Raw genomic sequence first — 10050 nt, forward strand, 5'->3', positions numbered from 1 at the left:
AAACATTTTCACGCAGTACCTGTTTAGTTAAGTATTTTCTTTTTGTGCAAAATTTTGTATTGCATTTTTACATATTGATTTTGAGGATTACTGTTTCACACTTTTTGCAACTGTATGTTTGCAACATAAGGTTAAAAGGCACGCGTGTTATTCACACATTGGGATACATCCCTACTTTATGTGCTGGCAATTGCTGATTGCAGTTTAAAATGCCAAAGAAAGTGTCAAAACGAGCAGCCAGAGCGGCTAGTAATAGTGCAATAGACTGGGAGGAGAGTCAAGAAGTAATGGCTCTATCAGTTTTTGGTTCTGATCCTCTGGATTCTGTTCCTCTGTTCTCAGGTGCAGACAAGGGAATTAGTCTGAATGACTTCTTAGATAGGATTGATCTCATTGCCACTCATGTGGGTTGGTCAGATGAAGACAAGTTAACAGTGATCAGAGTCAAGGTGACAGGTGAGACTGCTGAATTAATTAGGAATAATCCTAGGTTAAAGAAAGAAGCCAGTCTTGACTATGTCGTGAAAGCATTGAAAGAGAGGTTCAGTTCAGTGCACAATTTGCACTCTAACATCCGTGCTCTTATTCAGGCTTTTCAGAAACCACACGAGTCAGTGCGACAATTTGCAGCACGTATAGAGGCTCTTTCGTACAAAACTGTACCAGTGGAAAGAAGCAGTGACCCTGCAGCAGGAGCACAGAGGCAGGATTTACTTCTGTCAGTGTTTATCGAAGGATTGCAGTTGATTCTGACCGTTTAATCAGAAAACTGAAAATCTTGTTTTCTACTTAATAAATAAATGCAGTTGTAGAGACATTAGGTTAAAAAGAAAAGCCGTAGAGAGGAAAAATGAGCAAACGCCTTCGCCGGGAATCGAACCACGGACCTCAGGAATACCGGCCCAGTGTGCTGACCACTACACCACGAAGGCACGCTAGGAAGGAGGGAGAAATAACTTATAAAGTGGCTATAAAATAGGTGAATAGACATCATTTCATTTATTATAACGATCATAAACGCACTTTATATTGATAAAAGCCATATATACTTTTATTCAAGTGGGCTTTTATCAATGTAGGCTTCATCAGTGCGGTCTTTTATCTATGTGCTCTTCATCCGTGCGGGTATTTGTCGGCCGGGCAATTATAATAGTGGTGTTAATTTTGTGGTCTTTTGGGTGGGGGTGCTTTCATCCGATGGGCTTTTATCGGAGAACCGGTTTAAATACGTAACCTTCTATTTTTATGAAATAGAATTTTAGTTTACTTTCATTCTTTTTTATAGAGTTATAGGGAAAACAGGCAATTTAAAGTCTAAACCGAAAAATGCAGTTCTACAGGAGCTATTGAGAAACTTTAAAAATGAAAGTCTTAAGTATGGTATTATAGCGGATATCGGTATTAAACATGATGTGACTGCCAAACCGGTTTCTAGGATATGGCAGCGAATCAAAAAAATGTTTCTGTTGTACATAGCTCTGTAATAACTTGCTATGACAGAGAAGTCTAATGTTGAGGAAAGAGAAAAGGGACATAGTAGTCGTCAATGCAAAGGACGTGAAGATATTTTGGAAAAAATTAGCAAGTTCCTGCTTCGTAAACTTGCTTCATTAAGAAACTGCAGTGGAAGAGCCATTAGAATGATGAACGGAATAAAAAAAGAACATGTACCGAAGCGTGTTTCAGATACAGCAAAACCTAAATGACAAGATTAGAACACATGAAAAAGCAGGCCCTCGATCTCAAAACACGCTCCTAAAATACATTACTAGTGCCGAAGTAATATAATCATTAATTATCACTTTTAAAAATAATGCTAAAAATAAATAACCTATTAATATGTATAAAACAGAAGTTAAGTAAATACTTATTAAACTCACATAATTGTGTCCCACTCAATAAATAACACTTACGCCTTAAAATTAGTGACAGAGCAGGAAAAAACATTGTTATTTAAAACGAAAATTGTTTTTATTTCCATACAAATAAGTTTTGCAAATAGGACAATCATTTTAATACTGAGACAATAGTAGTTACAAAATTTTTTGTCATTGATGAAGAGATTTTCAAATTTTCACGAAATACTGCAGCGTAAATTTAAAAGTCAATATTTTATAAACAATAATGTTCCTTATATTAATTTCGAAGTCAAACAACAAAAATCAGCGTTATATTTGCAAATTTTCACAGGACTAGTTTCGATGGTTTTACCGAACCATGGTCCTCAGCTACCAAAGAGCAAATAAACGAAATAAGTATCATTTACGTCATTTGCTCTTTGGCAGCTGAGGTTCGGTAAAACCATCGAAACTAGTCCTGTGGAAATTTGCAAATATAACGCTGATTTTTGTTGTTTGACTTCCAAATTAATATTTGTTCGTGGTGTTATGTTTACCTAAATAATGTTCCTGTTAATAGAGTCCCACTATTTGTGTACGGCACTGGAAATTGTAGCGTTTAATAAATTTATTTTTAAGACTAGAATAATTACGCAGGAATTTGTGTATTTCTTAATTACACTTAAAGGGATTGACTAAGCAGAGATAAAATACATCTTAATTATCATTTTTCATAAACAGTCAAGCCTTTCCTTACTACTGTGATAGAATCTGTGTCCTTAATTGGAGAATATTAAACACAACAAATATATTTCCAACAGTAAATAACAAAAAATATCATAACTTATTCAAAGCGAGCATACTTAGAAATTCGCTAAGACCAAAAAACCTTAACGAATTTTTAAGTATGCTCTCGAAACACTGTGTTAAAGTTAATGAAATGCAAGATTCTGAATATTTTATAAGACTCGTCTTTTATTCTTTATTCTCAGTTAATGCAATTTAGCTTTTATAATTACATTCGAGATTTTATTTCAACAAAGATTTAAGAAATAATTGCAGTTTTTCTGGGAAACCTATCTTTAGATTTTCTAAGTTTACATAAGCTGAAAATTTTGTGACTAATACACCAGATATATCTAAATTACAAAGAAATGTTTCCATTGATGACGGTTATAAAGAATCGCAGTGTTTCACGCTCTTTGGTAATATAAATTGTGTGAGACATCTGGAAGATTTAAGCGACTTCTCGCTATGTCTTTTAAATTCTAACAGGGACGTGGAAAGGATGTAAAAACCCATTTTATTTAAATCAGGTAAATTAACAGAAAACGCAGCTTGTGTTTACATAACCAGCCAGCATTTATACCGTAAATCAAAAGTAAAGAATTGAGCTTAATTAAGTAAACTGTAGTTAGCTTAATGCTACACAGACAGAACACAGACAGACATGCTACACAGACAGAAAAAAACGAAAACTGGCTCAGGCGTAATATCGGCGTGACAAGCCTAATGGCGAGAATAACGCAAGGTCGCAGATAAACTCCTATCAAAAGAATCAACTTTCAGCAGGAGGAACACACTCTGATTCCTGTATTCCTTATATATCCTCTCTTACACTTTCGTCATTGTGACGTACCATCGGTGTCATCTGGTTACTTCCTGAAATTTGCATATGATTCTTGAAGATGTATGTAGTGATTTTATAGGTGATATATTTATTTTAGAGTTCGATTTCCGCGTGACTCCGAATTATCCTTAATTTATGGACATGAGTGTATTATCAGAACATCACATAATTATATGGCTGTGCTAACACTGGAATTGACCTCATATTCATATAACTATTGTGCAGTTCGAACAATGGCGTGGTTGGAGGGGGCAAGGGGGACATCTGTCCACGGCCCAGCATTCAGGAGCCGCCAAATTCATGTTACGAAATTTTCAAGTGAAATGTTTTCCATCCTTACCAAACAGGAGGATGCAAAAAATCGCCAGTTGTCCTTTTGCGCTGAAAGCCCTTGCCCGGCTCTTCAGTGCAGCGAATAAGTCAGTATTTACACACGTTTGAAGCATCTTAGCATGAGCACTCTTTATCCATGAAAATAACGTAGTCGTCAAGTATACAATCTATTCTTAACGTTGTCTTGTCCATATATTTTATGGAAGAATGGTCTACAGGGTCTCAAGGAAGTTGGACTTCTACTTTCATCCCAATTTTGTGGAAGAGTATCCCGATGGGTGTGGTCCGACGGTTTCAAATCCCTCTCCCTTACAACGAAACCACACGGGAGGACTTTGAGTTCGCCATAAATTTAAAGTACGACCATGCCACAAAGACACCATACATTTGCAAACATCCATGCCTTCTTCGGGGCTCGAACCCCGGCCCTTCGGTACCGCAGTAGGCTTCCCTAACCACTATACCGTCTGGACGACTACAATCTATTTTAATCTTGAATTTATAATTCTTAACTAGCTGTAAGAAGGAAGAATGAACAAAAAGAAATGCCCTGGCAGAGTAATGGCCGTTCGTTAGCACAAAACGCTGGAATGAAAGAGTCCTATGGGCCCTTCACATTTGATACTCATCCCTCGTAGAATAAAATAGCGAAACACGTCTCTAGTTTATTCTTCCGAAATCCTGCAGATAAGTTGAAGGCCTTAACAGCTGGAAAACACTTGTAATTGTGAGAATTGCTTAATTAGCTGACCTACGCTGATATCTTTTATAATATTCATTTCTTTATGCTTCGGTCGAGAATTCGATGAGAACGAAAAACCGCATTTCTATCTCTGTAACCCAAAGATGAGGAATGACTCTAAACGCTGACGTCCCTTCATCGCTCTGCCAGCCACAGTGATAAAAATGGGTCAAACGAGGTTTCTCACCCACGTGATGTAGCATCAGTTTCGATGAAATAAGAACTCAAATTTGAGCCTTGTCATCACAAGCTTAAAAGGAAACATTAACTTAAATATCTTACACCCAATCCATAATACTATTCGAAATATCTATAAAACCACACTGGAATTGTACTAATCAGATTTTCGTAATGGTTACGCACTTTCTTACTAAGCATTGGTTGCTAATGGACGAACCCATTGGTTGCTAATGGACGAACCCATTGGTTATTTAGCCGTCTCATCACTGAAAGCGTTATGTAGAATGCACTTCAGCGTATAGATATTACTCTTGCGTAAGGGGGGGGGGGCTGAAACAGCTACAAACATTCATGGCAGCTCTGTAATTAAACGCTAGAACTAGCGATATGGAAGTCAGCAATGTATTACAATCGAATAAGGGGCGCAACATTGGTCGTTACGTAGTTACTTTGAATGTTTTGAGAAAGAGGGAAACAATATGCACTACAAGAAAATTATCTATTAGATGTATAAATCTTAACTCTAACAAAGTAATTTATCTGTCGTAGAATTAATTTTGAAAGCAAGGAAAATGAAACTGACTCGGAAACATTATCATGTTATGATTTTCTATGGCTTTTAAGTAGGTCTCTATCAAGAAGAATGCCTTCAACGCCTACAAGTAGCATATAGAAATGAAGCTTCATTTCGTTCCACTGTTTTTAGATAGTATATAGAATTTTATAAAGTTCGAAATTTTCTTTTCGATGACGAAGACAGAAAAAAACGTCATACGTTTTCTCAAGTTTCAAGGAGGGTTCTTTCTAAATTTGTGGCAGAATGCTTAAATTATCTTAGTTGTACTTACGCTGGGAAGAAAAAATTGCTGATTTAGGTGGACAAAACGAATCACGTAGCCGCTGCTTTGACTTTCTTCAGTGGTACAGTGATAAAGGTGATCAGATTTTAAGTCATATTGTCACTAGCGATGAAACGTTGGTGGCTCATGTTACACTGCAATCAAAACAGCAGTCCATAGAACAGAGGCATACAACATTAAAACGACCGTGTTGCAGTGGTTCGCAAGAAGCTGGCTGTGCATGATATGACAAGAGCCTTAATATTGCTGGTAATTATGTTGAAAAGTACAGGCTTTCGTGTAAAATCCAAGGTTTCAAGGAATTTCACTTTTTTAAAAGTATTAAAACGGTGCTTGCTTAAAACAAAAGCACACGTCGTATTTGGGTTACTGTATACTGACATAATCGTGCCTTGGAAGCTAACCATGCATCCTCACTGTGAATACTAAGTTTTAATTCTAACTGTCGTACATGTTACTAGGCGTTTGTTGCTGTTAATAATTAACTGGCACTTGGCGTGGCAAGTGTCAGAATCACAAAAGGCCCATTGTTATAAAAGGCAATTGAATAATTAACTAATTTGTAGAAACTGCTAAACATACCATGCGGCTCAAGGTAAGAGGCCCCTAAAAGTTCAGGCGAACTTGTTCCCTTCAGTTTCGGTTAATGATGCTTCGGAGTTTATTAGACTGTTAACACTCACATTTGTTTCTCAAGCTCTTTATATTTTGGCATCTGAGATATATTTGTCTATAAAAATTTATTCCTCAAATTTTATTGAATTTCACGGAATACTTTATATTTTATTCATTTTAATTAATTTTCGCTTTACTTTTTGGAGCTGTCGTGTATATTTGTTCCGATTTTACATAACTGAGCTTTAATTAAATTTTTAACGAAATTCGGAAGTAGTTATTTAATATAAAGAACTAAATGACCATTATGAAAGCGCGATTAAATTCCTCTTTTCCACCCATTTGCAAGAACTGGGATTATTTTTCCTTTGACTGGAATGCGTGCCGGTCCTTTTACAGTGCTGTCGTGATGACAAAAGTAGAAAGAAAAAAACAAAGAAACAAATATTTAATGTATTTATAAACTTAGTAACTGTAATATTCCGGTTGCTCTTTCAGCAGAAAGGAAGCTCATTACTTTGTGGACTGAAAAAGATGCTTTTAAATATTTTGCTTTTATTTCTGATGCTTCCATTAAAATTTTCCATTCGCCTGTATACTTATTGTACATTTCTCCAGTAAATAACGCGTTAAAAGGACAAAGTAAAGGAAATCCTATATATTAAAGCAAACGTTAACTTTTTAAAAAATATAAATGTTTTATTTTAGGAAACGCTTTAAAGTTAAAACTGCATGCAAATAGTAATTTGCTGCTTGGGATATTAAAAAAATTCCATTTGGATTTGTAGGCGGCTTTTAGTAAAAATGAAGTTAGAGAAAAACTGGTCTATGTGATAGTTTACTTTAAACTTAAAGATACTGTTTATTAAATAATGATAAGAGACTAACAAATACAGAAAAGTAACAAGAATGTTAAATTAAATAAATTAGTAATCTTATATTAAAAGAGGTGAAGAGAAAAAAAATATGTTGCAGTGGACGCAGTCAGCTGATAAATGTTCACGTTTACAGGGTATTAAGTGTTACTATATTGATGATAAAGATACCGGATTTGCTGTAAAAATTGTTATTGCTTAGAGTTGTAAAAAAAGTTAAAAATTTATGATTAATTTTTATCTGTTCTGGCATATTTATTCACAAAGTTTATAGTTACTGTTAACACACAAAAATAGTTATTCAGTATTTAAAAACAATGGAAGATATCAAAATGATTAATTTAATTAGTCCTTGTTTTGAAGCTGTGGGTGGCAACGACTTTAAATTAAAGTAGAAGCTTAAGTTTAAAATTTAGGGTTTTTTTTTTTTCGAAAAACGGGAATGCTATTTTCATACATTTAAAACTGAATTTTAATATTCCAATAATTCAATTAACAGGATGTTCTGAGTCTTATTATTGCGATCTAATATGATGACTTGCATTCTGTGATTGCTTTGAAGATTGTATGAGATGAATGAGCTTTAAAGCAGGAGTTGCCTTCTTTAATTACAATTTACTTTTATTAGTATTTTTTGTTATTTTAGTTATTGTTTCTAAGTTAGCAATGTCATAAACATCTTGGTTAATATGATTCATAAAAGCGAAGAGAAAAAAGTGGCGAAGGAAAAAGAAGTCATATTTTTGAATATGTGAATAATGATTAAAAAATAAGAGAGAAATCATGGAGCAGTGGAAAATTTTAGTTTCTTCTTCTTGTGCTCGACGAATTAACATCGACAATGAGCAGACAAGTAAGTTTAATTCACTTAATTAGCTCGATGAGTCATGAAAAAAATTATTCGAGACTGATCATCATCATCTGAAAACAAGGGTTGAACGTTGGACGGGGCTCAGGTACTTTGGTTGGTCATTTTATTTGAAAGCATTATTCTATTCGTTAGAGAATCGGGACTTAGTGTAAACTAAAGCGTGAAAATTTAGTATAAATATTCTGATACTACGAATCTATCATAATGACGGATATTCTTTCTCGGTAAACGTATATGTGTAAAATTAAGGTTTATTTTCAGTGCATTACATTTTGCATAAAATTGAGATTTCGTTATTTTGATTTTTGTGTTACGCATCTTTTCTAATAAAAATGAAGTAAATTTTAATTGAAAAATTTCTTATACAATTTCCGTTATGAAGGTGGTGCGTATAGATGCAAAACTGATCGCAAACTAAAGCAATTATGCGCATGATATTTCTTTTTTTAATTTTTAAGTTTAATTTTCAAAGTTAAATCGACTAATATCACATGGGCATAAATATTTAAATTGGAAGTATTTTCAATCGTAACGGTTACTTGATTCAAGTAATAAATATCTCATACTGAGTTTTAGAAAGAATTAAACATAACGTTTAGATTTAAATTTTAAAAAAAAATATCTTACCATTTAATAGTCTCAGTTTTTTGTAGATGTTAAAATCAAGTTTGCTATTAAACTGAAGGCCATATCTGAGCAAGAAAAACTTTATTGCTTTCAAATATTTCAACTATTCTTGAAACGTCTTGCCTAAAGGCGAATATATAAGAACTGTTATACGTCAATCAAGCTCCACGTTGCCCTACAAAGTAGCAACGTACTATTCAGCAAGAGCAAATTCGGATAACAGGAGAAGGGTTGAAATTAGCTCAACTTTTTCCCTAGTCAAGTGGGCTGTGGTGATATGTCTGATTAGATATTTAGTTAGAGACTTCAATGTAATATTAAATCTTCATCAAATGTTTCTGCAGTGTTTAGAAATAATTCTATGTATAATTGCTTATTTTATGTCTACTTAAGTTCTAATCATCAGATTTAATTCAACACGAGATCAGATTCACAAACCCATTTATTTGTGTATCGACTAATTAATTTTGTTTTGGCTTCTTGTTTAATTGCTTTCTATAAATAAATATACGCGAAAACACACAAAATAAAAAATCTGAAAGCTTTCAGATTTTAAATTACGCAAAAAGGGGCGTTTTTAAACGTTTTCTGTGTTACCTTTACGTATTAAATATCATGTTCCTCGCACTTAACCATAAAATTCATTTCAACAGCAATATCACAAAATATTTAAAAGAGAATATCTTTAGAATTTCCGATACCCAGTTTCGCGTGGTGGAGATAAAAATGTTTTTTTTTTTTTTTTTCCGCGTGCAGTGTTGCCATTGCTAGGTTTGAAATCGTTGAGTTTGTTAATCAAGAATTCTTAAACGTCTGACAAAATATGAAACAGATAATAAAATAAATTCGAAATTCGAAATTAGGGCTTCCAGATGCCTATTTTTGGTGGAGGATTATGTTATTCAAAATTGGATGGCTCTAGGTACCGTTGTTTTATCAGAATGCGAGAAACATACACACATTTAAGCAGATTCTTCGTTACTTAATTTCTTGAAATATAACACAGGATGATAATATTTGGTGGCAACAATATGGAAAGTGAAACGGACATTAAAAGTTTTCGACACAAAATGCCAAAACGAAATTAATAGCCCTTCTAAACTAATGCCTTTTGGGCTAATAAATAAAAATAAAAGTGAAAAAAAATCTGAAAAGATTCAGGTTTTAACGTTAGCCCAAAAGGGCTCTTTTAAAGTTGTCTATAGAGATGTCTCAGGATACTATATGAATACACATTTAGACTAACTAATACACAGAAGATACCGACTGGGGAGAACGTTCTAAATCTTATATTATTTTGAAAATGAAAAAAACATGTAGCGCAATTATATAAAAGTATTTAGTGTTTATAATTATTTTTACGAATTAAATACATTTTTTTAATTGAATCACATTCAAAAGTAAAAAAAATACCATTCTTAAAAACTGCGTCTATTGCTTTCAGAAACTTAATTTGTTGACTCATCGCATCCGGGTTTT

Source organism: Stegodyphus dumicola, chromosome 7 (genome assembly GCF_044657685.1).
Source record: "Stegodyphus dumicola isolate Sdum_Otavi_A_Nest chromosome 7, ASM4465768v1".
Classification (NCBI taxonomy): Eukaryota; Metazoa; Arthropoda; class Arachnida; order Araneae; family Eresidae; genus Stegodyphus; species Stegodyphus dumicola.